This window comes from Rattus norvegicus, chromosome 1, assembly GCF_021556685.1.
Source record: "Rattus norvegicus strain SHRSP/BbbUtx chromosome 1, alternate assembly SHRSP_T2T, whole genome shotgun sequence".
Lineage (NCBI taxonomy): Eukaryota > Metazoa > Chordata > Mammalia > Rodentia > Muridae > Rattus > Rattus norvegicus.
Window position 1 is genome coordinate 220,472,553 of NC_141534.1, and position 14,852 is coordinate 220,487,404.

Here is a 14,852-nt window from a genome sequence, read left to right on the forward strand (position 1 = left end):
AACTCTCAGGTGTTGCTGCTGGTGGTAGTGGTGCAGGCAGTGCTGGTGCTGGTGGTCCACAGACCATACCCTGAGGATCCGTGTACTAGAGAAAGGGGTGAAGGAACCCTGAAGAGCCTGCCTTCTTTGCCTTCCCAGTGCAGAGGTTGTGTTCATTAGCACCCTATCATTTACCAAGAACTGATTATTTTCCCTGTGCCCAATAAACAACAGGGGAACAGGTAGTCATGGTCCCTGCCTCGAAGGAACGTATATCACTTTGGGGGTTCCTCTGGAGAACACAAGTCTGAAAGCCCTGAGGTCCTTTGAGCAGGAATGAGTTTCACCAATAAACAGGGGAGGTAATGGCATCTCAGGTCATAAGGCTTGATAAAAGTCCACTCAAATGTGACTTTAACTCAGACTCCTCAGTTTGAGATCTCGCCCCATCACCTAATTGGGATGGGTAGGATTCACTCCCAGAAGTTCGTGGGGACTTGAATGGGATAGTGACAGAGACCCTGTACACATTACCAGAGGGTGTTAGCTGGGGCTTGTGTGTAAAAGGAGAGCTCATCAGAAAGACAGGTAATATCTTTCTGCATGTGCCAGCATTGTACATGCAGTTCTCAGGATCTGGTCAATGACAGAGTTTCAGAATAAGTCACTTCCCTCTTCCCTTCTGTTTAGTAGCCTAACCTCATTTCCTCTGCATCTGGCTTCTTGACAGCCCTGTTTTCCTCACAGTGTGATATCCACTTCAGTGGTGGTTGTCCCTCTCAGTCAGTGTGGTGGCCTCATCTCCACAACAACCCTTGGAGATGCTGTCTTTTTGTGATGCTGGAGATGGTACCCAGGGTTTCACACATACTAAACAAGGATTGTAACACTGAGCCATACCCCCAGCCCTTGGAGATATTGACTTGGTGACCAAGAAAGAGCATCCCTGAGCAAAGTATGAGGTCCCTTTCCTGAACCACAGATTAAACTGGTCCCTGGTTTAGTGGTGGGGAATCTCAATTCTCTCATTGCCATAGCTCAGCTCAGCCCTAAATCTCAGCCAGATGGCACATCCAACCTCAGGTGAGTGAACCTAGTCTCTGAGTCAACAAACTATTTTTTTCTGTTTCCATGGAGCCTCCAAATGTCTAACATTACCTAGGAACAGGGCTGCCTGTGGGACTCACAGGATCGCTGGGCATGGCCCGAGCTCATGATCACCCTATTGTTTACTTACATCAAGAACTGACTGTCTTGTGATCATGTCAGATGCTCTTGCTCACTCTACCGAACGAGTGTCATAGAAACAGACAGACTGTTTCCTCCACAAACACCATTTATCATCAGGTTAAAAGGCATGATGCTAACAAGATGGTTAGCAATATTGATAATACATTTTACTGCAGGAGATCATAAAAATATTTAAGTTTCTCAGGAGTTTAAGCCATCAGGATTCTGCCCAGAGTAGCTAGCACCCAAGGGTGGTGCTTGCAGGTCTTGTCTGAGTCTCCAGGTAATCTTGTTTTTCAGAGGTGCAGGGATAGAAGCTGGTCAGCTCTGCTTCTAAAACACATGTGATTTTTACCCACACCTCTCTGCCTTTGTGAACTTTATCTAAAGCTTGGGTAAGTTCCCGCTGTAACCTAGTCTGACTCTGTTCTTCTTTCTAAATAAGTTGCAGGTCTTTAAAATTGCCTCTCATCTGGGTGTGGTGGTATGTGCCTACAATCCCAGCACTCAGGGGGTGGGGGTGGGAGCATCAAGAGGATCAGGCAGTAGAGACCAGCTTGGATATAAAACAAAACAAGTTAATTAGAATAAATCAAAATAATTAAACTAAAGCAGGCTTCTTATAGAGAACAAAGGACAGATAAATCAGAGTGATATTTTCTGTTCTGTGCATCTCAACATAAAACAGCATTCAGATGCTATCCTTTTCTGCTTGTGTGGTTTTAGCTCTCTGCCTTAGAAACGCATAAATCTAGACAGACTTTCTTGGAAAGGTGTTAAGGACTGGGATTTCCAAAGCTGGCCTGAGTGGGGTCTTCCATCCATGTGATCTTCTTACTGTGTCACCTGGACACCCCTCAGGTACTGGAATCTACGTCCCTCATTCTTCAGACTTCAGGATAGCCCCCAGCTAATGGAATGCATCAGGGTTGTTATGCATCACGGAGTGCTGAGTACTTCTGCTTGGCTCTCACAGGATGTTGGCTCTTGGAACTCAGCCTCCAAGTTGTGAGGAAGAACAAATAACCCTACACAGAGAGACCACCTGGAGCTGTCTTTGGCAGCCCAGCCAAGCTGCCAACACCCTTATCAAGAAGGAGTTGCTTCTGTGATGATTCTATCCCCAATTCATCGGATTAATCCTAACTTTGAACCTGGGACCAACAGAGGTCCCAGAAATCATGAAACAGAGATACTTTTCCCTGTCCATATCTGTCCTGCCAAATTCAACAACAGTTATTTTTATACTGCTAAGTCTTGGGATGGCTTGTTAAGCAACGATAGTGACTGATATGGAGAATCCATCATCTGTGGCCTTTTTGGGGCACTTTTCCTAGGGAAAGGTGAAGGGTAGAGATGTCACTTACACATCACTACATTACTTCATCAGAGGCAAACTGGATGGCAAGCACTTTTCTTGGTCCTACATAATAAGATATTCTACTGATTGTGTGTGTGTGTGTGCGCGCGCGTGTGTGTGCATGCACACACACACATGGGCATTCTATAGCCCCAGCCCTTTCTTGGTGTTGGTTTTTCACTGATTAGAATGTCATTTCACTGTGTATAGTTTTTTATTTTCTTTATTGGTATATTCTTTTTTTTTTTTTTTTTTTTGGAGCTGGGGACCGTGGATATTCTTTAAATACAAATCGGTACTTGTTACTTAGCAATTAGCCATAAATAATTATCAAATGAATGAACAAGATGAGATACTAAGTTGGTTGGGGTGGGATTTCTGGAAAGATGGCTCAGTGGTTGAAAGTGCTTGCTGCTCTTGGAGAGGACCTGGGTTTCTAGCACCTATGAGGTAGTTCATAATTCTCTGTAACTCCACCCAGGGAGTCTGGCGCCCTTTCCTCACTTCCATGGACACCAGGTGTGCATGCAGAAAAAAATGGTCACATAGATAAAATAAAAATAATCAACTCTTTGAAAAACTGATCCTTGGCACTGGAGAGATAGTTCAGTGATTAAGAGTGCTTGCTGCTCTTGGAGAGAGCCCAGTTTCAGTTCCCAGTACCCATGTTGGTTGGCTCATAGCCATCTGTAACTCAAGTTCTGGGGCATCTTATACTCTCTCTGGGCCTCCATGGGCATTGCATGCATATACGTTCATCCAGACATGCATGAATACATATTATATAAGTAAACATTAAAAACTTAAAATGACCTTTTAAGAGGCATTTCACCATGTTCTAGATGCTCTGATCATGTAAGTTCATATCCTGGGCAAAGACAAGTTCACACTGTGGTGTGAATATTGGCTTCATAACAATAGTTCCAGGTCTCGATGTTTTTGTTGTTTTGTTTTTTGAGATAGAGTCTCTCTATGTAGCCCTTGCTGTCCTGGAACTCTATATGTAGACTAGGGTGGCCTCAAACTCACAGGGATCTGCCTGCTTCTGCCTCCCAAGTGGAGGTGCTGATCTTGAGCTTTGCTGAATCTCATTGTGTGAGCCTACTGTGTGATCCTTGAGGTATAGCATCTTCTAGGGCCATGGAGAACAAGAAGCCTCCCTTTGCTTCCCTGCCTGCCTTGGTTCCTCTAACTCTGCTCTCCCCAGAGGTCTGCAAGGCTTGCAAGGCTTCTAGAAGATGATTGCTAAAGATTTTGAGGTACTTAAGTCTTCCTTAAACCTGACTGAGCAGCTTGCAGCTTTTGTCAAAATGTAAACAGTCTCAGTACACTGGGAAGGGGCCACAGTAGCATTTCTTTCAAGCTCCTGGGGGTGCCAAAGCCACTGTTCTCTGGGCAGGCCTCTGGGCAATCGCTCACCTGAGCTCTCACTGGACCGCTGGGCAGTACTGCCTTCTTGGGCACTTGCTGTGTGAATTTCAAGGTTGCTGTAAGAGGAACCCTTGTCTCTAATTGGAGACAACGACAACACAAAGAATCTTCCCAACAAGTCCAGCTTGATTGAAAGATAAAGTTTTAAATTAGCTCAAAACTCAGCAACAGGATCTGTTCTCAGGAGAATGCTTAACCTTTCCCCTCATTTAAACCCTAGAATCTTAAGAACAATTCTGTGACTTTGAGTTTCCCCTTGTGACATTTTTGGTATTTCCTTCTGACATCTCCCCATCTCCTGGAGCTTGTGACTTCTTCCTTTAAAAAGCCCTTCTCCCAGCCACTCGGGGTCGACACCCCTGTCTCCTGCGTGGGATACGTGTCGGCCCGGAGATCTCCGTAATAAACCTCGCCTGTGCTTATTACATCCAAAATGGTCTCTCTCTGTCTGGGGTCCGCGATTTCCCGAGACTTGAGTAAGGGTCTCTCTTCGGGGATCTTTCATGACGACTAAGGAGTTCACTAGCTGTTACTTACGAACTTGCTGCATTCACACAAAGAGACCAATGCCTCCCCCCCTCCCTCGTTAGCATAGCGATTATTTCACAGGGCTGCAAGGCTCCGAATAATGCAAATCTGGATTTAGAGTGCCACCTAGTGTCAGAAATTAGAAATAACTACAGGCCAGAGAAGCCACCCAAATCAAATTCAGAAATTTATTCTCATGTGCACTGGGTCCTCCCCTGGCTGAGCAAACATTATGGGATCAGTAGCTGTGCCTCCATGGGCACGTCACTCAACCTGCCTGAGGGTGAAGAGTGGAGGGTAAGATTGGACAGGCCAGAAGCCTCATGTGCCAGGCCCTGGGCTTGTCCTTGAGCTGATGGTGTAGGTAGGTAACTGAACATCTAGGCAGGATTGTCTCCAGATTTCCACCCCATGAACCCAGTCAAAAATGTCCATAAAAGACACAAAATGACCCCTTAAGCATCATATGGGAGCCCAGGCCTCATCCGAGCATAGCGATCCCCAGTATTGGAATCTGTGTGTGTGTGTGGTTTTGACACAGAGAGAACATAGGGTTGTGTGGGTCTGGATGTACTAGTCACAGTCTGTACCCCAAGTCTGTACTTCTCTTTGTTATGAGGAGTGGTCAGACATGTGGCTGGCTATTCTCTGTTAGAACCCAGAGCCTTCCAGCTACAGGCTCTCTCTTCTCCCTCAGCTGCCGTGTAGAGCTAACAGCCCACACCAACTACAACTAGCCTATCAGAAATGAAGATGTCATGGTAGAGCACTTGCCTAGCAAGCGCAAGGCCCTGGGTTTGGTCCCCAGCTCCGAAAAAAAGAAAAAAAAAAGAAATGAAGATGTCCTAAGGAGATAATATGGGTTCCTCCAGCTGACTATCAGATCATTCGAACAACGGACTCCAAGAAGTGGGGTTTCCCTGGGAATCTCATGCTGGGAGAAGGAAGAGACTCCAGCATGGGGGAGGGTACTTATCTCCTAGAAAAGAGATTTCACACTTTAAAGTTTGATTTTTTTTCCCTTAAAGGTAAGTTCTCACTTAAAGGTAAGTGTCTTGGAACTCACTCTGTAGTCCAGGCTGGCCTTAAATTCACAAAGACTGGCCTGCTTCTGCCTCTGTGCTTATCTTTTTTGGGTGGGGAGGTGCACACATTTCTAAGAACTTTTCAGATCATTTTGCCCAGACACTGTGTCAGAGGTGGACAGGATCACACCTTGACTGACTGCTTAGATATGTGTATCCCTGTCCTGGAGATGGACTGGGGGAGGGAGGATGTCAGTGGATTTCCTCTTCCCAGTATGGCTACGTTGAATAAATCTCCCTTTTCTGCTTTTTTTTTTTTTTTTTTTTTTGCCTCAGATTTGGCTGTTTAATGGGCTTCTCAAGTGGCTGGGGAGTTGGCTCAGTGGTTGAGAACACTTGGTGCTCTTGTAGAGGGCCCAGGTTCTGTCGCCAGCACCTGCACACACAGTTCACATATCCATGCGTCTTACACATCTGGTTCTTATATATCTTTTCTGTTTTCTGTTCCCAGAACACCAGGAATCCAATCCTGGCAATTTTGTGCTTTTTTTTTTCTTTAGACAGGATCTCATTATAAAGCCTTGGCTAGAACTCCTTATGTAGACTAGGTTGGCCTTGAACTCAGAGACCTGCCTGGGTATGTCTCCCAAGTGCTGGGATTAGAGGTGTGCACATTCAGCCTCTTGTGCTTATCCTTGCGCTCTCCAGAGCTCCCCTAAGGAGCCACTCACTTCTACTTCAGAAGTGGTCACAGGTCAGATGAGGCTCTGCCCTCTGTTTCTGGCACCGTGAGTTTCATCACGTGCCCTGCATGGAGTGCCATCTTTCTCTGCATCCAGAACCGTCTCCCCAAACATCCCTGAAGACCAAGAGAGGATGTTGATGCCCCTGCTCAGTTGCTTCCAACATACATGTGAAAAGAAAATTATATGAATTCTAGGTTTAGAAATATAAAATTAAAAGAGTTAGCCCCAAAAGCCACAAACTCAGGGCTAAGCCAGGAATAGCAGGCCATAAAGATAAAGAAAAGGAATGCAAAAACCAGCTCAGGCTATCGAGGACTGACCCATAAACCATCCACAGACATCCCCCCAGCTTACTCAGGGCCATACTTTAACCAGATGTCCTCCAGACCCTGATAAGCCCCTACTTGTGCTTTTCAGCCATTGTGTCCTGCAGAGAGCACTCCAAGAAACCGGGCAGCCCAAGCCTAACCAGAGGTGTTTCAAATACAAATGCTCCATCAATTTTGACAAACTTTTAAAAATAATGAGGACCTAAAGACCCTACCCTTCTCCTGATTTAGTAGCTCTGTTCCAAGAACCAGGGGGCCATAAAACCTTCTGGTGTCCCCTTATCTCCTGGAGCCATAAAACAATCCTGTAACTTGCGGTGCATTCCCCTTTGACATCCCCCATCCCCTGGTGCTCACAGCCTCTGCCTTTAAATACTCTTTTTCCCAGCCTCTCGGGGCCGACACCTCTGTCTCCTGCGCGGGATACGTGTCGGCCCAGAGATCTCTGTAATAGGTCTCTGTAATAAACCTCGCCTTTGCTTATTACATCCAAAATGGTCTCTCTGTGTCTGGGGTCCGCGATTTCCCAAGACTTGAGTAAGGGTCTCTCTGCGTGGGATCTTTCATAATAATGGGGGCTCGTCCGGGATCTGCGTGACCACCCCAGACTCCGAAGACCCCTTGGAGGTGAGTTGGATGTTTGTCTGAGTGTTTCTGTGTGAGCGGCGCCACAATTGTCAGTCTGTGTCTGTCTCTGTTTTGGTTCCACAGTGTGTGTATATATGTGTGTCTTAGTACTGGTCAGTGTTAAGAGGGCAGATGTGTGTTCCTGCCTTGTGCTAAGAGGGCAGATGGGTATTCCTGCCCTGTGTTAAGAGGGCAGATGGGTATTCCTGCCCTGTTCTAAGAGGGCAGATGTGTGTTCCTGCCTTGTGCTAAGAGGGTGGATGTGTATTCCTGCCCTGTGCTAGGAGAGTGGATGTGTATCCCCACTCAGTGCAGCTGCCTTTGTGGTTCGTGAGGACCCTCTGGCTGTGGAAGCGGGGGACGCCCCGGGGCCCGCAGGCTGCAGCCCCTGGAAGACGTTCCACGGGCGGAGAACAGTCGGAAGAGCCCGGCTGTGGGCAATCAGGAGGACCTGACTGTGGTTTTCTGGAACAAAGGAGACAGAGTGCTCCTTAGTGTCTGCTGTCTGTGTTCTGTTTCTGTGTTTGGTGTTCTTTTTCTTTGCCATGGGGCAGACTGTGATAACCCCTTTGTCTTTGATGGTGGACCATTGTACGGATGTTAGGACAAGAGGACACTCTGAAATCCTGTTGGGAGGTGGAATCAGATGGTCCATCTCATCCCAAAAGCAGCTAAGGTTAAGCTGCAGTTTGGGCCAGGTACTGAAGGTACCAGGCATCTGTGAAAATTGGTTTTAAGATGCTTTGTCTTGATATTGTTTGTCTGGTTTGTTTTCTGTGGTATTGTCGAGTGTCTTTTTGGCTTTTGTTTCGTTTTTAAATTTAGACTGACGACTGTGTTTAAAATCTTGGACTGACGACTGTGTTTGAAATCATGAAACTGTTTGCTTTGTTCGTCATAGAGTTTTACTTGGTCCTCTTGGTGCTTAAGTTAAGAGTTAAAAATAATTTGCTTGAGAAAAATTGTTTTCTGCCAGGGAGTTTTGTCTTTCTCTCTTGAGCCTCCTCCCCAAGGAGAGAGGCCCCTCCCTTTACTCCCCTTGATCAGCCTAGCTGCTGTTAACAGTTGTGTAAACAGACATTAACAAAAACCTTGAGGACAAAACCTCTCGTAAATAAAAAAGTTCCCCAGATTAGGCCTCCGGTATGAAATAAGTATAGTGAGTAAGAAACTTAATTTTATGGACCCCGCTCTAGTGGCGGTGTGTTGGTTGATAGCCAATGTTAATTTTTTAAAACATAGTGTTTTATCTGTGCTTGTGCTTGGAACACACAGTAGGGGGGAGCGAAATTAGCTGCGGAGCTGCTGCATGGGGACTTCTCAAGTCTCACCCAATTTTTCTGGCTCTTCAAGAGCTGTTTAAAAGGAAAAGGCTTAAGGTAAAAAGAAACACTATAGAGAGATTTCTTAGTGAATTATTACACCTTGGTTCGCGATCTCTGGGAATCTCACGGTGGACAGCTGAGATAAGCTAGAAAAAGATTTAAATTTTGCTTGAGAGCAAGGATTCTTAAAGGCGGAGTTTCAGCCGGTATGGCACTTAGTGCGTAGCTGCCTAAAAGATCAGAAATGCTGTCAACAGGCTATAAAAAAGGGACAGGCTGTGTTAGAAATGCTACAGGAAGAATGATCTAAAAAGGCTAAAAGTGAGGTGGGAGAGGACTCTAGAAAAAACAAGAACAAAAAAAAATTTTTTCTGCTTTTAGTGACCAGACCTTCAACTCTTGCTCACAGAAAGAGGGTGCTCATTAGGAGAAGTTCTTTAAAGAGCCTGCCTTATCTGCTGGCCCTATTCCAAGAGAGGAGTCAGTCTCCAGCATTAAATTACTTTTCTCACTGGTCATCATTAGCATGGAGAATGCCTTTGATCCTATCCCCACAGCAGCCAGTTCCTGCCCCTATGGTCGAAATGTCCCAGGTTGGGGGACAGAGAAGCCCCTAAAATAGTTTCAAAAAATCTACAACAAACTGTAAAGAACTTTGTTTTGTTTTGCCAGTCAAAATTTAAAATTCAGGCTTTGGCTGTGGCCAAGGTCAAGAATAATGTTTTCTTTTCCATAGGCCTTTAGCCCACTGAGAAAGTTTGATAAAGGGCTGCTACTGAGGTCCTGAAAGCCCCAGGTGAACTGGTTACAATTCTTTTGTCAGCTGCATAGTATCTAACACCCAGGTTCTAACGTCTCTCCATCCTTTTGTTATTAGTTCTTACTAGAAGCCTAGTGCCATTTAGAGGATGGGTCTCTTGAGCGATAAAGCCACTGAGCTGGCACTAAAGGAAGGTACTCCTTAAGGGAAAATCTAAGTCCAGAGAGACAGCCGGTAACAGATAGGCTGCCCCTCTGCTCACTTTTCTGTTTCACAGACACAAGGTCTTTTTGTCCCAAGAAAGCCTCCTGGCTTAGCTGTGTGACTAAATGCTATTTGCCCTCTTCAGTGGACCTCTATTCTCAAGATTCCCTTGTTTTCTCACCATCCCATTTAAGATGCTTGTTAGTAGCTGTTACAGGTCTTCTTTACCACCGAGGAAAGACGGAATCCCACTAGAGGCCAGAAAAAATGTTCCAGACACTGATGGAAGGCCCTCACTTCTGCCTGCTCTCTTCAGACGCCTGAAGGTAGGGAGTGCTCCAGGTCTGCCACCAGGCTCCAAGGGTGGGTCTCTGAGGGGCTAAAAAATGCCCCACCAATCTGGCTAAGATAAAAAAAGGATATGAAGAAAAAGTTACAAAAATTTAAAGGGTTAAGTTAAGTTGCTGAGAGTTAGTATAAGTTACAGAGAAAGTAAGGTTAAAAAAGAAAGAGGTAAAAAGAACAGAAAGCTAGGGAAGAAAAGAGACAAAAAGAAGAGGAAGTTAAAGAGCTAAAGAGAGATAAAAGACAAGAGAGGAACATATTCTGGCCACAGTAGTTAGGGAACCTAGGAAGATAGTACCTGACAACAAAAGAGAATTCCTGGCTAAAGATCAGTGTGCCTAATACAAAAAAAAAAGGACACTGGGTCAGGGACTGCCCAAGAAAGAACAAGAGGGGCCACTGGAGAGCTTCTTGGTCCTAGAGTGCTGGATAGGGACCCAATGCTCTGTGCTCCTATGCCCCCCAGTGGGCCAATATCCAAAGACCTTGAGTGCAAGGAGCTACTGACAACGAACAATACTTATGGACTGCCCGAAGAACAGTGGACCTTGGCGTGGGCTGGGTAACCCACCCACTAATTCATGGTCATCCCTGACTGCCCCATCCCTTGCTCATGAGAAAATTGCTCTCCAAATTGGCTTGCGTGGGCTGAAATGGCTAGATGAGGCCATGTGTATACATATCTATAGACTGTGTATGTGGAGCTTAAGACCTGTCTCAGTGCACTAGTACCTAATGCTGGGAGATGTGTGGCTTAGCGCTGTTCTGCTTGGAACATATCACTCCTGCCAGCTGGGCACTAACAATTATCACCCAATCCAGGACTTAAACTGTGATAGAGTGGCTGATAGAGTGTCCCAAAAGATGGGACCACTGGTCAGCTGCCATGGACTAGATTCTCCACCGGTTGGGGACAATCTGGTCACCTTGCTGCCCAATCCGGACCTGGAGCCACCACAGCACAAGTGTCAAACACTGACAGAAGCCCATGGGTGGAGGAAAGACCTCTGCGACTGGCTGATTGACCCCTGCTGAAAGCCGAGGAGCTTGTCCATAGACGGGAACAGTTCTCTTCATGAATGAAGGTCAGAGACAAGTGGGTGCTGCCATGGTGGACTACACAATGTCATCTGGGATGGCTACCCCCAGCACATCAGCGCCACAGATGTCTTTGCCATCTCTTAGATGCCCTGATGAAGCCAACAACTGTGAGTACTATTCATTGCTCAGGATATCAGGAGGGAAGAGATTCAGTGACATGGGACAGTAACAAAACAGATAAAGTGGCTCGGGAAATGGCTATGCAGGAGCCTATCCTGGTTACAGGCCTACAAAAGACAGCCACTGAGAACTGGGATTAGACTAAGGGATGGCCTCACTTAGAATGTACAACAGAAGAAAAGGCCCAAGTTGTTTAAAAGATAAAAGGACAATGACACACTTGGGGAGAAAGCTGTACCCCCCCCCCAGAGAACAAACAAAAGACTCACTTTGCCAAATAAAAAAATAGACTCATTTAAGAGATAAGAAGTTTGTCCAAATAGTTAAAATATATATAATAGACTTTAAGATTTTAGCCAAGAGAGACAATAAAAAAGTATAAAATACGTCAATAAATAAATGCTTAACAAACAAACAGGACAAAGAGACCTAGAAAATTTAACGAAAAGTCGAAGTGAACTTCACTGAGATAAAACCAGAAAAATATAATCACAAGTATCTCCTAGTGCTTGTAGATACTTTTTCAGAAATAGATAGAAGCTTTCCTCACCAAACGAGAGACGGCCTCTACAATCATCAAGAAGATACTGAAAGAAATCTTCCCCAGGTCTGGAATGCCCAAGGTAATCTGGTCAGACAACGGCCCTACTTTCGTTGCCAAGGTAAGCCAGGGTGTGGCCAAATATTTAGAGGTCGATTAGAAATTACATTATATTTACAGACCTCAAAGTTCAAGACAGGTAGAGTAAATAAATAGAACTCTAAAAGAGACCCTAAACAAATTGACCATGGAGACTGGCACAGACTGGGTGACACTCCTTCCCTCTTGCTCTCTTCAGAGCAAGAAATACCCCTTCCAGATTCAGCCTTACCCCCTTTGAGATCTTATATGGGGCCTCAGCTCCCCTGACTGTATTAGATGATGTTACTAAACCAACATGTCATAGTAATAATGATTTGTGTGCCAGGCTAAAAGACCTACAGGTGATACAGAAAGAAATCTGCTCACAGCTGACAGCAGCCTATGCCCCGGAGACCCCTGAGACATCCCATCAGTTCCAGGTCGGAAGCAGCTACACTGAGCCCAGACACTCGAGCCTCGCTGGAAAGGACCGTACCTGGTGCTGCTGACCACCCTGACAGCCGTCAATTCTCAGCCTTCACCAGCCGTGTACTAGCTGTTAGGGCTGAGAGCTGGGACCTAGAGGGAAATTCAGTCATGTTTGTCCTGGGTTCCATCGAGATAGGTGTGGGAATAGGCTTGATTTCTATTACAAATGATGTAACATTACATATGTTAGTACTCCTAACACTTCTTGGGACTGTGCCTCAGGGATCACAACCTGTATAAGTTTAGAAGTTCTAAAAGACAGTCATGACCTTGGTGTATAGGTTTAGATAGTGTCCAGATAGAATCCTGATGCTAAAGACTTTTTAGCTGACCTCCAAGAATACCTAACCTCCCTCTCAGAGGTAGTCCTTCAAAATAAGAAAAGATCAGACCTGATATTCCTTAAAGAAGGAGTCTGTATGCTATACTGAAAGAAAAATGTTGCTTCTATACAGACCATTCAGGAGTAATTAAAGACTCCATAAATAAACTTAAAAAAAGGTTAGACAAAAGACAGACAGAAAAACACATCAGAGATAGTTCGAGAGCTAGTTTAGTAGATCTCCCTGGATGACTACCCTACTCTCTGCTACAGCTGGGCCATTATTAATAATTTTCTTGGTTTTAGTTTTTGGCCCCTGCGTGACAAACAGGTTAATTGCTTTTGTTAAAAATTGAGTGGGTGCTGTGCGGTTAATGGTTGTGAGACAACAGTACCAGTCAGTTAGGACAACTGGTGAGACCAAATACGAGACTTGATATCAAAATTCTAAGATTAGAATTATTTAGTAGGAGAAGACGGGAATGAAAAGAAAATTATATGAATTCTAGGTTTAGAAATATAAAATTAAAAGAGTTAGCCCCAAAAGCCACAAACTCAGGGCTAAGCCCTGCCGCCAGGAATAGCAGGCCATAAAGATAAAGAAAAGGAATGCAAAAACCAGCTCAGGCTATCGAGGACTGACCCATAAACCATCCACAGACATCCCCCCAGCTTACTCAGGGCCATACTTTAACCAGATGTCCTCCAGACCCTGATAAGCCCCTACTTGTGCTTTTCAGCCATTGTGTCCTGCAGAGAGCACTCCAAGAAACCGGGCAGCCCAAGCCTAACCAGAGGTGTTTCAAATACAAATGCTCCATCAATTTTGACAAACTTTTAAAAATAATGAGGACCTAAAGACCCTACCCTTCTCCTGATTTAGTAGCTCTGTTCCAAGAACCAGGGGGCCATAAAACCTTCTGGTGTCCCCTTATCTCCTGGAGCCATAAAACAATCCTGTAACTTGCGGTGCATTCCCCTTTGACATCCCCCATCCCCTGGTGCTCACAGCCTCTGCCTTTAAATACTCTTTTTCCCAGCCTCTCGGGGCCGACACCTCTGTCTCCTGCGCGGGATACGTGTCGGCCCAGAGATCTCTGTAATAGGTCTCTGTAATAAACCTCGCCTTTGCTTATTACATCCAAAATGGTCTCTCTGTGTCTGGGGTCCGCGATTTCCCAAGACTTGAGTAAGGGTCTCTCTGCGTGGGATCTTTCACATGAACCAGCCTGACTGACACAACTCATAAAAGATGTGCCTGTGGGGCTCAGGGTCCAACCTGCCAGCAGATCCAAGGTAAACCGGCTCCTCCTGCGTTTGCGTATTGCTTATTGCTTTTAACCATAGGGAGTGCCTTCGTGAGACGCCCGACTTTCTGGCCCTCCTGAGACCTGCAGACTGTAAAATGGCAGAATGCTCCTGAGTTCAGGCTCAGGCCTGTGACGGAGTGGAATTTCTGGTCCTAGCGCTCTCTTGCGGGTGACCGTACTCGTTACTTTTCAGTTGTTGTGGTAAAACACCGACCACAGCAACTTGTAGAAGAAAGGCTTTGTGTTGCTCTATGGTTCCACAGGGATTAGAGTCCACCATGGAAGTGAGGGAAGCATGGCACTGGGCAGGGTGGCGGGAACAGGAGGCTGAGAGCTCACATCCTTAACACAGCACAAAGCCGAGCCAGAACGACATGGGGGAGGGGCGCTTTTTATTCTCAAAGCCCTGCCCCAGGGATGCACCTCCCCTAGCAAGGCTGCATTTCTGCATAACCGCTACAAACAGCACCCCTCCACCAATGGGGACCGGTGTTCAGATCCTGAGCCTAAGGAGAACGTTTTTTCATTCAAACCACGTGACTATGAGGGATGACTCAGCATCCACCTGTCTGAGTTTGCTCAGCTATAAACTGGTTTTTATCAAGACACGGTTTCTCGGTGTAACAGCCCTGGCTGTCCTGGAACTTGCATTGAAGGCCAGGCTGGCCTCAAATTCACAGAGATCCACCTGCCTCTGCCTCCCTAGTTAGTGCTCCACTGCCTGGCTCAAAAACATCTTTGGGGGGGATAAAAAGTATTTAGAATGGTTGCCAGGCACAGAGTGGGACTCAATAAATGTTAGCTGGTGGTCTGAAATAAAAAAACAAAACAAAACAAAACAAAAAAACAAACCTATTGTGCGGGCGTTTGAAGACTAATCCCCTCAGCTTGCAAAGGTAATGCTGTAGGTTCTGGTCTCATCGGCCACTTCCTCTTCAGCTTTATCTCTGTGTGGCTGCGACAGGCCTTTGCTATGTGACCTTGGTGTGCCATTTCTTC

The 14,852-nt window shown here is 45.8% G+C and overlaps 2 long non-coding RNA genes across 2 annotated transcripts; both read left to right on the forward strand.

Annotated features, from left to right (window-relative positions):
- Positions 1 to 1,490: 1,490 nt before the first annotated feature.
- On the forward strand, positions 1,491 to 4,434 carry LOC147997056 (uncharacterized). Its single transcript, XR_015652973.1, has 2 exons — positions 1,491 to 1,604; positions 2,071 to 4,434. It is a non-coding gene; the product is annotated as an uncharacterized LOC147997056 (long non-coding RNA).
- A 2,518-nt stretch (positions 4,435 to 6,952) lies between these two features.
- Positions 6,953 to 13,431, forward strand: LOC148007863 (uncharacterized). The gene is made up of 2 exons (XR_015652979.1): positions 6,953 to 7,255; positions 12,079 to 13,431. It is a non-coding gene; the product is annotated as an uncharacterized LOC148007863 (long non-coding RNA).
- Positions 13,432 to 14,852: the final 1,421 nt, after the last annotated feature.